The sequence below is a fragment of the Ciconia boyciana genome, chromosome 12 (genome assembly GCF_034638445.1).
Source record: "Ciconia boyciana chromosome 12, ASM3463844v1, whole genome shotgun sequence".
Lineage (NCBI taxonomy): Eukaryota > Metazoa > Chordata > Aves > Ciconiiformes > Ciconiidae > Ciconia > Ciconia boyciana.
This window is the reverse complement of record NC_132945.1, coordinates 17,384,688-17,395,777: the sequence shown is the minus strand read 5'-3', so window position 1 is coordinate 17,395,777 and position 11,090 is coordinate 17,384,688. Positions and strand designations below refer to the sequence as shown.

The 11,090-nt window shown below is 43.6% G+C and overlaps 1 protein-coding gene across 1 annotated transcript in view; it reads right to left on the bottom strand.

The window, feature by feature from the left end:
- Positions 1-6,800: 6,800 nt before the first annotated feature.
- LOC140658691 (uncharacterized) overlaps positions 6,801-11,090 on the bottom strand; it is a 26,794-nt gene continuing 22,504 nt past the window's right edge. Inside the window, exon 5 of the mRNA XM_072877377.1 lies at positions 6,801-6,817. The gene's annotated coding sequence lies outside the window, so the exon portion shown is untranslated. The remainder of the gene's footprint in view (positions 6,818-11,090) is intronic.

Sequence of the window (11,090 nt, the reverse complement as noted above, 5' to 3'; positions counted from 1 at the left end):
TCATTTATTTGGGTGACACGCTTCTGAGCACATGCTATTTTTTCCACACTATTTCCCAATTTTCCAGAAAACTGTGCATATTAGGTTGTTTTAGCCAGTTAAGGGACAGGGGGAAGAAATCAGGAGCTCTCAGAACAGCTGTAATGATCCTGACCCCCACAGAGAGGAAGAGCAGTACAGTACACAAAATCAATACACCCCTCAACCGCCGTCACAAATTGTGCATGTGATGGAGACCCTCTTGCAGCAAACTGCCAGCTGCAAACAGACAGGTTGTTACGCAGCACACACACAAGGCACAAGCAGGAATCCTTGTCTTTCGAGATACACTGAGGAAAAAAAGAAAAAAATACATACACATTCTTTTAGCACAGCACCTCAGCAGTGCTGTGATTCCCCACAAAGTCAGGGCATTACTCCACTAAAAGCAGTTTGCTTTGTGCCCCAGCAGGAAACATTTCAGACACACGGACAGAACTCCAGCCTGGCCGTCGCTGCGAAGCAGCATGTTGAACAGCTGCGACAGCAAGCTGCATTTGGAAATTTTAGGTAAGTTTCCAAATGCAAGAGCCATTAAGGGAAGCTCGGTCAGCACGGCGGTACTGCCAGGAAAGCAGAGAGTACGCTGGCACATGGCACCAACAGGACACTAGCAGCACCCTGCACACTAGCTCCAGCTGCACAGCAGAAGGCTGCTGGGCTCAACCTAATTCTCCTCTCACCCTCTCTCAGTTCAGGAGCTGCAGATAACCTCAGAAAGCTTTCCTCTTGCAGCGTTTCCACACAGGAAGGCTTTTCCTAGCTTTGAGCATTTAGCCAGCTACAAACCCATTTTCTCCGTGTCCCTTGTGCTAACACTGAAGCACGCGAAGTGAAGGATACGTAGCAGGTCTAAGGGGCACTTTCAGAGCTACAGGTTTCTCTGAAAAATGGCTGACAGGCTAGCTGGGAAGATACAAAGCTACACGGGCAGCAACAGAACCAATTGTTGCAGTACAGAGCCAGCTGCAGCATGTTGCTGTGCTGGCAGGGAGCAGGAGCACTAGAGAGTTTATATTTGCCAAGGTTTGTTATAATTCTGACTGTATTCCAACCAGGGAGAACGAGCTCCCTTGACTAGGTTTTGCAAAGTTGCTGCATCTTGAATTTTAGTCACCAGTTTGTTACGCTGTTAGTTTTCAGCCAGACCAATTCCTGGTAGTCTTGGAGAAGCGCAGCCCCTTCAGGTGACTCTGAAGAGCCCCTTTGCCTCGGAAAAGTGCTTTAATACATGCATTACTGTGGCACCTAGAGCTTGAGTCAGAGACCAGAGACTGGCGTATGAAATGCCCAGAGAAGAGAAATGGGCATAAAGAGCCTATATGAGCAAGCCCAGCAAAGAGGGGGTTGAGGGCACGTGCTGAGCCCCAGTATCATTACCACTACCTTAGCATCTGCATGGCAACTTTGGAACAGAACCAACACAGTGCTCTTCCTCCTGACACAGGCAGGGTGCTGCATTTCTGTCATCTATGTGTCTTTTCTGTTTTCATCACCTGCATGGTGATGCCTGTCTGTCTAGGCAGAAATGATAGCAACCGTAGTAACTGTTCCTGAAACATTCCCGCTTCAATCCAGGATGAAAGTCCCACACTGTGTGCTCTTACTTGCAATGGCACTATAGCCAATAAAACAAATTGGGCCAAGGAAGATTGATTGCTTTGTTTGATCAAATTACAAAAAACAGTAGCTGAAGGGAACACAGGAGATGCAATATCTCGACTTTCATCAAACATCCACTACGCTGCCTCACAAAATCTCTAAAATGTTTGAATCAAATTGGTTTGGACAGAAGCACTGTCAGATGGTTTGAAAGTTAACTGGAAATCATAAGCAGAGAGCAACATTGGGCAGCAGTGTTTTGAACAAGGAAGGCATTTATAAGTGTGCTTCCTCAGGGATTAACATTAGACTCCATTCTATATAAAATTTCTACTGAAGCATCTGGAAGAGCAAATAAGTAGCACATTACATTTGTGAATAGTAATTGCATAGAACAAAGAGGAGCCAGTTAGAATTGAAAGTACAACCACGCAACCACTTGCAATGCAACCAACCCATAGTATTTAACTGGTATGAAAACATCATGGCAGGAAAAATAGTGGGAAAGCAGTAAAAGCAAAAGAGATGCCTTGCCATTTGGCCAGCAGAGTAGCAGAACCATGACTGAAGGCCATCTGTTTTCCAAACAAGTTGCCATTCTCCTGAGCAGAGTAGATAAGATCACAGGGCACATGACAGCTATTTATGAAATGTACCATCATTAGGTCAGAGCTGGCCATCTGAAGACTAGACAGATCCCAGCGAAGCCGAAAAGGTTTGAAGAAAGGTCTCTATATTTATTACATCCTGGGAGGTTTTCCTTGTTAATTAGCAAGTGATTTTCTCTGAGCAGCAAGGAAGGTGGAATACAATAAAAGCTGACACTTGCAAACGCTAGCAAGAAACAGATGGTCCTGCTCTCAGTCAGGGAGACAAGGCTATGGATTTGAGTCTCTCAATTTGTAAATACTATCTCTTTCTTTTGAATTATATTAATCTGGAAATAAGGTTCCCATAATATAATATAGTCTAGACATCACACTCAGGCTGACTTTACTGCTCTCTAATTCACCTTCTGTCAAGTCTGCAGCTGAAATACACAAATTTTCCTTTCATTTCTGTCTGCTGTCAATATACCTCAGGTCTTACACACATTCATTAACAGCCTATGATCTGTTTTGCACAGCCAGTCTCACAGCTGATTAAGTTGCTAGATAAAACACATTAAATTTCAGGTCCTAATTCCCTTTATCAACTATAAGAAAACACTCCACACCATAAAATAACAAGCCTTACTGTTAGTCTTCAGTAGCACCTACAAGGTATTAGATGTACAAATTAAAGAGATTCGTATCTCCTGCTGTAATGCAAGAGTCCAAGCGCATCAAGATGCTCTGCAACCTCTCCCTGGCAGAGCTTGCCTGCTCTGACCTGGCACAGTGGTAACCTGGCATCCAGCTGCTGGGAAGAGCCACAGCAGGGGAAAGATACAGGAGAGGTCTTGGCTGGGCCCTCTCGCCCTTGGTTCAGGAGGTGTTTGTAAGCTCAGGGAGGTCACTGCTCTGCCTGGCTCAGCATCACCCTTGGCTCCCAGCTTGCCTGCCCTCGCTGCTCCCTGACATCTAACTTGTTTACCCACCATCGGGGTAGAGCACCTGGTAGTCAAAGTTATGCTTCACATGAACAGGAGCTAAGTAACCTCCACTCATTTGTAATTAAAGTACATGATTGCTAATACAAACTATTCCCAAACGCTGCTCTATAACCAACACTGGCCCTAGGGCCATCGTTAGTAGTTGAACTCAGGCAGGAGACAGTCAAGGCAATGAGTCAAAACAACAAGAGCTATGGTGGATGTTACTGCTGATATTCTGGGCACGCTGCCTGCGCCTCACACCTGTCCAACACTCACCCTGATCCACTGGTGCTGTGCATACAACAAAGCACCAGCCTAGTGACACTTTACTACCAAACCCATGAAAGCTGGAAGTGCTGAGGATCTCCTGCTCCTGAAGTACAAGCCACACAATGCACAGAATGGCATGTTCTCATGGGTGCTCTGCAAAAGAGGAAAGGAAAAGAAAAAGGGCCCTTCGGGCCAGCACTGCTGAACTCCAGAGGCTGCTCTCGGCGACATATCAACGAGAGCTATGGTTGTGTGGCTCAGAAGCGGCACACTAGTCACAACACTTCATTTGCTTTTCTTTTTTAAATGGGGAGGGAATGGGGGATGTTAACCAACAAGTGAGGAAGTACATCCAGGCACGCTATGCACAACACGGTGAAATGTATAAGTCATCAGCTACTACCCTAATCCTATAAATACAGCATAACTGGCTTAAGTGAAAAACACCAATCTTGTGATCAACGGCACCAAGTCCAACCGGTGCCACTAGTAGCATCCCTCAGAGACAGATATTAGAGTCAATACTATTTAAAGTCTTTTTTGAACAACCTAAACAACATTCTCAGCAAGTTTGCAGACAACACCAAATTGAGGCCAGTGCTTGAAATTCTGATTATATATTTGCACTCCCCCCCACGCAGGTGATCAACCACCAGAGCAGGGGCCGGGTGGGTGGGGAAGGTTTATCCTTGGACATATTTGAAACCCAACTAGACAAAACTCTGAGTAGCCCGATCCAAGCTGGCCCTGCTTCAAGCAGGGCATCTCTGAACAGATGACCCCCAGAGGTCCCTCCCAACCGAAGTTATTTTAAGACAGCATTAGTTAATATATCAACAGTGGGGCCTGTGCTTTTGTATACCGTCTATCCAATATTACTACAATGGGTTATAGAAGCCTGAACATCCTGAATAACACCTTATCTTCAGGTTTCTTTTTTTGTTAACATATCTAGCTTCTGACACAAACTAAATTAGATTTTACTCAATACTAAGCTGCAGTGAACAGACCGTCTAATGAGCACAGAAACATCCTCAAGCCACCTCTCCTTGATGGCAATTGTTACAATGACACATTTTGAGCTCAGTAGCCACTTTCAAGGCAAATTATGCAAACTATACAGGTTCTTCTCAGAATTAGGTACAAACCTTAGGTCAGCTATTTTATAGATTAAAAAGAAAAATAACACACAATAAAACTCCTGATGGCCAAGTGTGAGTAATTACTTATCTAATTAAAAGCACATTTCCCCCATGTCCTCAACGCTGTTGAGATCGTCTGCCCATGGTTTTTGTAAGCAGACTAATTCTCAGCCTGCCATCCTTTGCCTACACTAGTGCATTCTGCTGTGATAAATTGTTGCCTGTAGATGCACTGAATCTGCAGGAATAAAAAAAAAAAAGGAACCTCTCCTTATGGTAATACTGCTAGAAAAAGAGCAAAACACAAAAACATTAATTTTAGCCATAGCGCAATGAGTAATGAAGGAATAAATAAATTATAATTGGTTAAATTATTGATGTCTATCATTTAGGAATCTTCTTGTTCAGCAGTAGATGTTTTCCTCCCGTAGCTATTTACAATGTACGGGTGGAGCAGAGGTAGAGGGTGATATATTTGCAGCTGTATTTGGATAGCGTAGTTTTGCAAGCATTCAGTATTCTATTGAGATCTGAGAAGTTGTTGACCCTGCCAGCAAACAGCAATTACAAGATCAGTAGGATCTGGCTGTCCTAAAGCCTCGCTTTAAGGAAGCCTCCAGCTTATTAACATGATACCAGCTTTCAAAATAAATACAGAAGGATCTCCTTGCTTATAAAGTACGTAGCAGCATTATACACATGAACAGCCTGAGACCTGCAAAGCATTTTTCTGGTTAGTTGGCATTTTTCTTCATAAGTAATTGTGGTACTAATGATTCTATTAAAGCAAATATGTACTTGAAAAACATTCAGGAAATTTATTCTATGTAATGGACCATTTCTCCTTAAGGATGAGGCTCTATGAAAATACGGACCATAAACCTTCCTTTTTGATAGAAAAATACCATGCTTTCCAGGTTATTAAGGTTTAAGCAGTTATCAGAAAAATAGGGCTCAACTAATTACTATCCTGTTTTCTTTCAACACAGTATTGAAGTGTACCAATTTGAAAGAAATGAAAGCTGCAGCCACAAAATGTCTCAGCAGAGTTTTGTAGCTCCCCATGTTTTAGTGTTGTTTTGCCTTGTGAAGGAGTGTGTGGCATCTGAATTACTCTCCCAGGGTCCCTATGCACCATACAAACACTGCGGTGCACTGCAGAAGGGGAACCGCAGAGGCCCGCTCACTAACCACGGAGCCCTTCCTAAGGCTTCAGCTGAAACATAACCCAATTGTCGTAACGCACGCTAGGACCAGTATCACTACTCAGTATGGAGCCCAGAAGAAAAATAACACCACCGCTCCCTCCCATGTTCTTCCCTCTGTGGTTTATTAGTTATGTGCGATGTTCAGGGCTCTCTATTGTTATGAGCCTGACTCCAGTGGTAATTAATGGCAATTCCTAAGAACATAACAGGATCCTCTTAAGGTTGTCAGCAGCAAGTGCTGAGAGCACAGAAAGCCCATTTCTCCAAAGTGCTTTGTCTTTCAGCTGCAGAGATGCACCTCCCCACATACCTTGAAAAGTCTCCTGAACTTTTTGAACAAAAAGAAGTCTCTTTGAACCACCACCCTGCTTTTTTTTTTCTTTCTCTGTGCTAACCAATACCTTTCCCCCAGCTGTTGTTGCTACCTGCAGTATGTTTTTTACTGACACACAAAAGCTGTTGACCTGGCCAGCAAATAGCAGTTACAGATTGACTGGGAACGTGCTGTCTTTAAGCTTAGCTATGAAGAAGCCTATCTAACCCCAGGATCAAGTACACAGAAAGTCACAGGTTCAGATGCCTCTTTGCCAGAGGAAACTCAAGCATACTGCTCCAAGGAGGATCCTCTGGCAACAGGTTACTTGGAACAAAGGAGAAAGCAATACTTGCACTCATACAAACTAAGGCAGACCTGCTCCACGTTGAATAGTTACACAATCACTGACCACGGAGGAGCACAGTACCCAAGGAATACTAGCAGAGGAAAACAACCTGGATTGCAGTCCTTCCCCCCTCCCCAATTCATTGCTATTGTATATAATTTAGGATTCCCAGTTCCTCCCTCTCCCAACATCCCCAAATCCCAAAGTGAAAAAACATCATACTTGCTCTTTCTTCTCTCAACAGCCAGCTGTTCCCCCCTCCAAAGGGCACATGGTCCAGCAGTCAGCGCACTCACCCAGAAGATGGGTCAAATCATCCTAAATAAAGGAAGGAAACAACATTAGTCCTCCCATAATACCACTGTCCCCTTCTACAGGGTGACAGAGAGCCTACTCTCCTACATAAGCCCTAACAAATACCTGTTAGATCAGCAGTCACAATCAAGACAAGCACAGCAAAACCACAGCCCCAGGTAGAGACCAGGCCACCCAGCACAGGTCTGACTTACCTCTCTCTGAGCCAAGCAGCATAATTTAAGGCACCTGTGGCACTTCAGTAACAAAAACCAAATACACCTGAAGACATGGGCTCCTCAGGGGTTAACACAGTTGTAAGGATTTTAACTTTGGACTTGCATGTCCCAAAAGTAGTAGCTTGTCCCATATCTGCCTTCCTGAGGATCTAAGCCCAAGTAAATTCAGAAAGAAGGGAATAAGCCTTTGCTAGGCACCACTGTCTCCCTTCATTTTTCAAGTATTATTCATTTAGGGCTTGGTGTAAATGTGGGTGAAAGCCCAGCCCCTCAAGGAATAACCACCATCAGCCTTCTCCTGTATGCAGTGACCTTGACAACTTTACACCACCAATTTTCAATCATAGATGATGGATTAATCAAGGCTGATTTGAACCAGCTGCACTCTGTCAGAGTCTTTGCTCTGATCTTCACGCTGCAATAACTTTCCATTTTAACTGATTCTGCCAGGGGTGAGGCTGTTAAGACAGCAAAGTACTCTTTGCCTCCCTTCTGCCACAAAAAAAAAACCAAACCCAAACAATTTTCACTAATACTACTAAGGTATTTTTCTACAATAGCGAGAAGACTGACGACCCGATTTCTGTCAAATGCTTGTGTGTGCACATGTCCTCATTACTTGAGGCTTCAGAAACCGACCTAAAATTTTAATGTCAGCAGACCAGGCAACAGGAGGAGAGGCTTACGCCACAAACAAACTCACATCTGTAGAAGATTATTCATAGGTTTCCCAGCTCTTTCTGTGCAACTTAGAGCTTGCTGCCTTTCAAGGAAAAAATTTAGTACTGTCCCCAGTCTCTATCATGTACCATAATAGTTGCCATATAAATGCATCTCACTGCTTATCTGTCACAAAAAGCACATTTTGCGGAGGCTTGTACGTCCCCAAAGCCTAAATCAAAAGTTGGTGTTAGACTGTTTACTCTCCAGTTCCCAGCACGCACGCACACACAAGCACATGCTTGCCTGTTAAGACCATTTTTAGATGATCAGTAATTGACAGACTGCTCCAGGCACAGTTTCCTGCAAAAGCTACTGGTCTTAGTGAGGTGGAAGGGCAGTGGAGTAGCCACCTGGAAACCCAAGATCCAGGATGGATGAAGTTGGCACTGGGCCACAGGCTCTGATCACCACCTGCACTCCCATCCCAGACAAGGAACTGCAGAGCACCAGCCCAATAACCCAGTCAGCTCTGTTCCACCATCTCAGACAGCTACTTTATGAACTCTGACAAAAGCTGCTCACTTTCCCCTTGTCTGGGTAAACAGAAATCCTTCCCAAAGCATCAGGAATTACCTCAGTTTCAGATTTTGGTTGCAGGGACCCTGCTGTCAGCACAGGGGACAACAGCACCAGATAAAAGAGACCATCTACTGTCTCTCCGTGTCCCACAGCAGGCCATCCAGCATTAGACACACTCCTGTTGCTGCTTGCTGGCATGCTGGTTCCTTTAAGTATGCTTTCATTTCTCACACTGGGCTTAGCACACAACAGACCATTTTGCCTTACAATCCAGTCTCTCATTCAACTGATTGCTTCTGTCCACTCAAAAGTATCTGAGATCACAAGTACCTCTCTGCTGCTAGAGCCCCACGTTACTAGGTACAGCAACACTGCCAGTGAACTGAGGGTTAATAGTAATTTCACTGACACAGGTGCTTAGATAATTAGATCCTGGAAGGATCATGGGAATCAGGAGTACTTATCAACCACTAAATTAAACTGTTTATTGGCCTCCTTGCACAGGCTCTAATTTACACCATTCTCTGCAGGGTAGCGTATAAAGGAGTATCAGCTCTGAAGCTGGCTGGGATTCAGCACTGGTAAAGCAGCTGCAGCACCACTGATTCCAAGAGTGGCTTCATTTCACCCAGTGGACAATCTCAGCAGCCTTCCTGAACTGAACGTGGACCTAGCCAACAGATCCCTGTACGCATTCCTGTCCCCACGTGTCAACAAAGCTGCCTGACCAGATTCACTGACTTTATTTCAGTTTAAATATTGGAGTGCATGAGTACATCAAGAAAGGCCTTAGGCCCCCCATAGCCAACTCTTTCCAACCTTCCTGGTTCCTCCAGAGAAGCTTAAAAATTCTGAAGACCATACAGACAAATATTGTTATAATATTATAGAAGTAAAACTACAACAGCTACTAAAACAACTTTAGTAAAAAATAATCAGCAGTATACAATAAGACAGAATATACTAAGGTGGCTCCTTTTAAATGCTACAGTAGAAGAAGCTAGTCTGAAACATGCAATCCTGACAATGCCTGAGCTATGAAGGGACATCGGAAGGCTCATCAGAAAAAAATATCATTAAATGAGGGCCTCCACCAGGTGAATTTGAACAACAACGCACCACTGATCAGCTCTAAGGGACAGCTCCTCCCTTTGTGACCCAGGGAGGGATCAGAGTGGAAAGAAATGGGGATTAGCATTCAACCCAACATCCATTCCCTCTGATGCGAGAAGATGTGATGCATACGGTCTCTTCTAGCACATTAATGCACCCACTCTGCTCCTTTCTTGCCTCATTTGACTGGAGGATAAACAGTTCATTGGCATCATCCGAGACTTCATGACAAACTTTTGAACTAACTCATCATGGGAGAAATGCCTGCAGTCCATTTCTCTCTAATATTTATTATTTCAGGCTGACAGCAGGAATAAAGCATTGATTACATGCAGTTCATGTTTTGAATATTAACTTCCCAACCATAAAGAGTAGAGACATTTTAGTTTAAACAAGAGTTTAGCTTTTAGGACACAAAATAGCAATTTCCAGAAGAAAAAAAAAGATACCACTTTACCAAGCCTGTACTGTATCCCAGTTTGGCCCTTGGGTCTAGTGCTGAAAGCCAACACCTGAGCAAATGCTGGAAGCAAATGCAGACATATGAATCCAGACAAGTCACTTAATCATGCTGCGCCTCCATCTTCTCATAGGAATAATGCACAGCTACTTCACTGGGGTAATGCAAAGCTGATTTCATTAGCATTCACAAATTGCTTTCTGCCCAGCAGAGGAAAGTATTAGGGAAATGCTAAGAGTCTCTACTGCTGGGCTTCTCTTCTAAACTAGCTCTTTTCATAAGTTATGTCCTACCAAGCATGCAAAAATTTCTTAGAACCTTCTTAATCAAGAAAGCAAACACATCCTCATTTACCAAACACAGGCTCGTAATTATGTGGGAACAAAGCAGAAACAGCACATACATGCATTAACATTGACATGATCAAGAGATAACAGCACCATTAATATATCCTCTTGGAAATGACAGTTTGCAGCCAGAAAAACAGTTGGAAAATCATGACTGAGGCTCATTAAACATTTTCTTTTGCAAGATGAATTAAACAAAGAGGAGGCTTAAAGAATGCTGCAGTAACTCAAGGGAGAAAAGGGACAGTGGTGCTCAAGTGCGCTAATACATTCTAAACTATCCATGCAAATGGACCCATGGACCTCAGGTACCCAGAGCAGACATTTAATGGACTGCTGGACAGCTGTAAATAACCAGATGACCTTGTACGAGCTCCTTCACCTGCTTCAGACAGAAAAAATCTCGGTCGGTAAAGATAAAAAAGCACATGCTCCTCAATAATTGACGCTAGCACCCAGAAATGGTAGCAAGGTGAGCAGCAGGAAGGTGAGCAGCAGCACTGGGCATAGGAACGGAGCAGTCCATAAAACACTTGCCATTACAACACAGGTTACCTGAAGGAAAGCACTGCAGAAACACCTGGATCTGTGCTGGAATCCAGTGTAAAGTCAGGGTAAAATATATTCCACTGTCAATCTGTAACATAGAAGCTGTTCTTACTCTTACCATAGCATTGACACATAAACAACTTAATATCATGCTGCCATATCCTGAATTAGTTTCTTTCTTTCTTCTTTTTCTTTTTAATTAGAATAGATTTATCTTTCCAATTATCATTTTTCAGCACCACAAGTCAGCATTCTAACTCCCATTATTTTCAACTACATTGACATTGGGAAATACAGAAACAATCCCACGGTTGTTTCTTTACTTCCAGATTCCATGAAAAACAGCT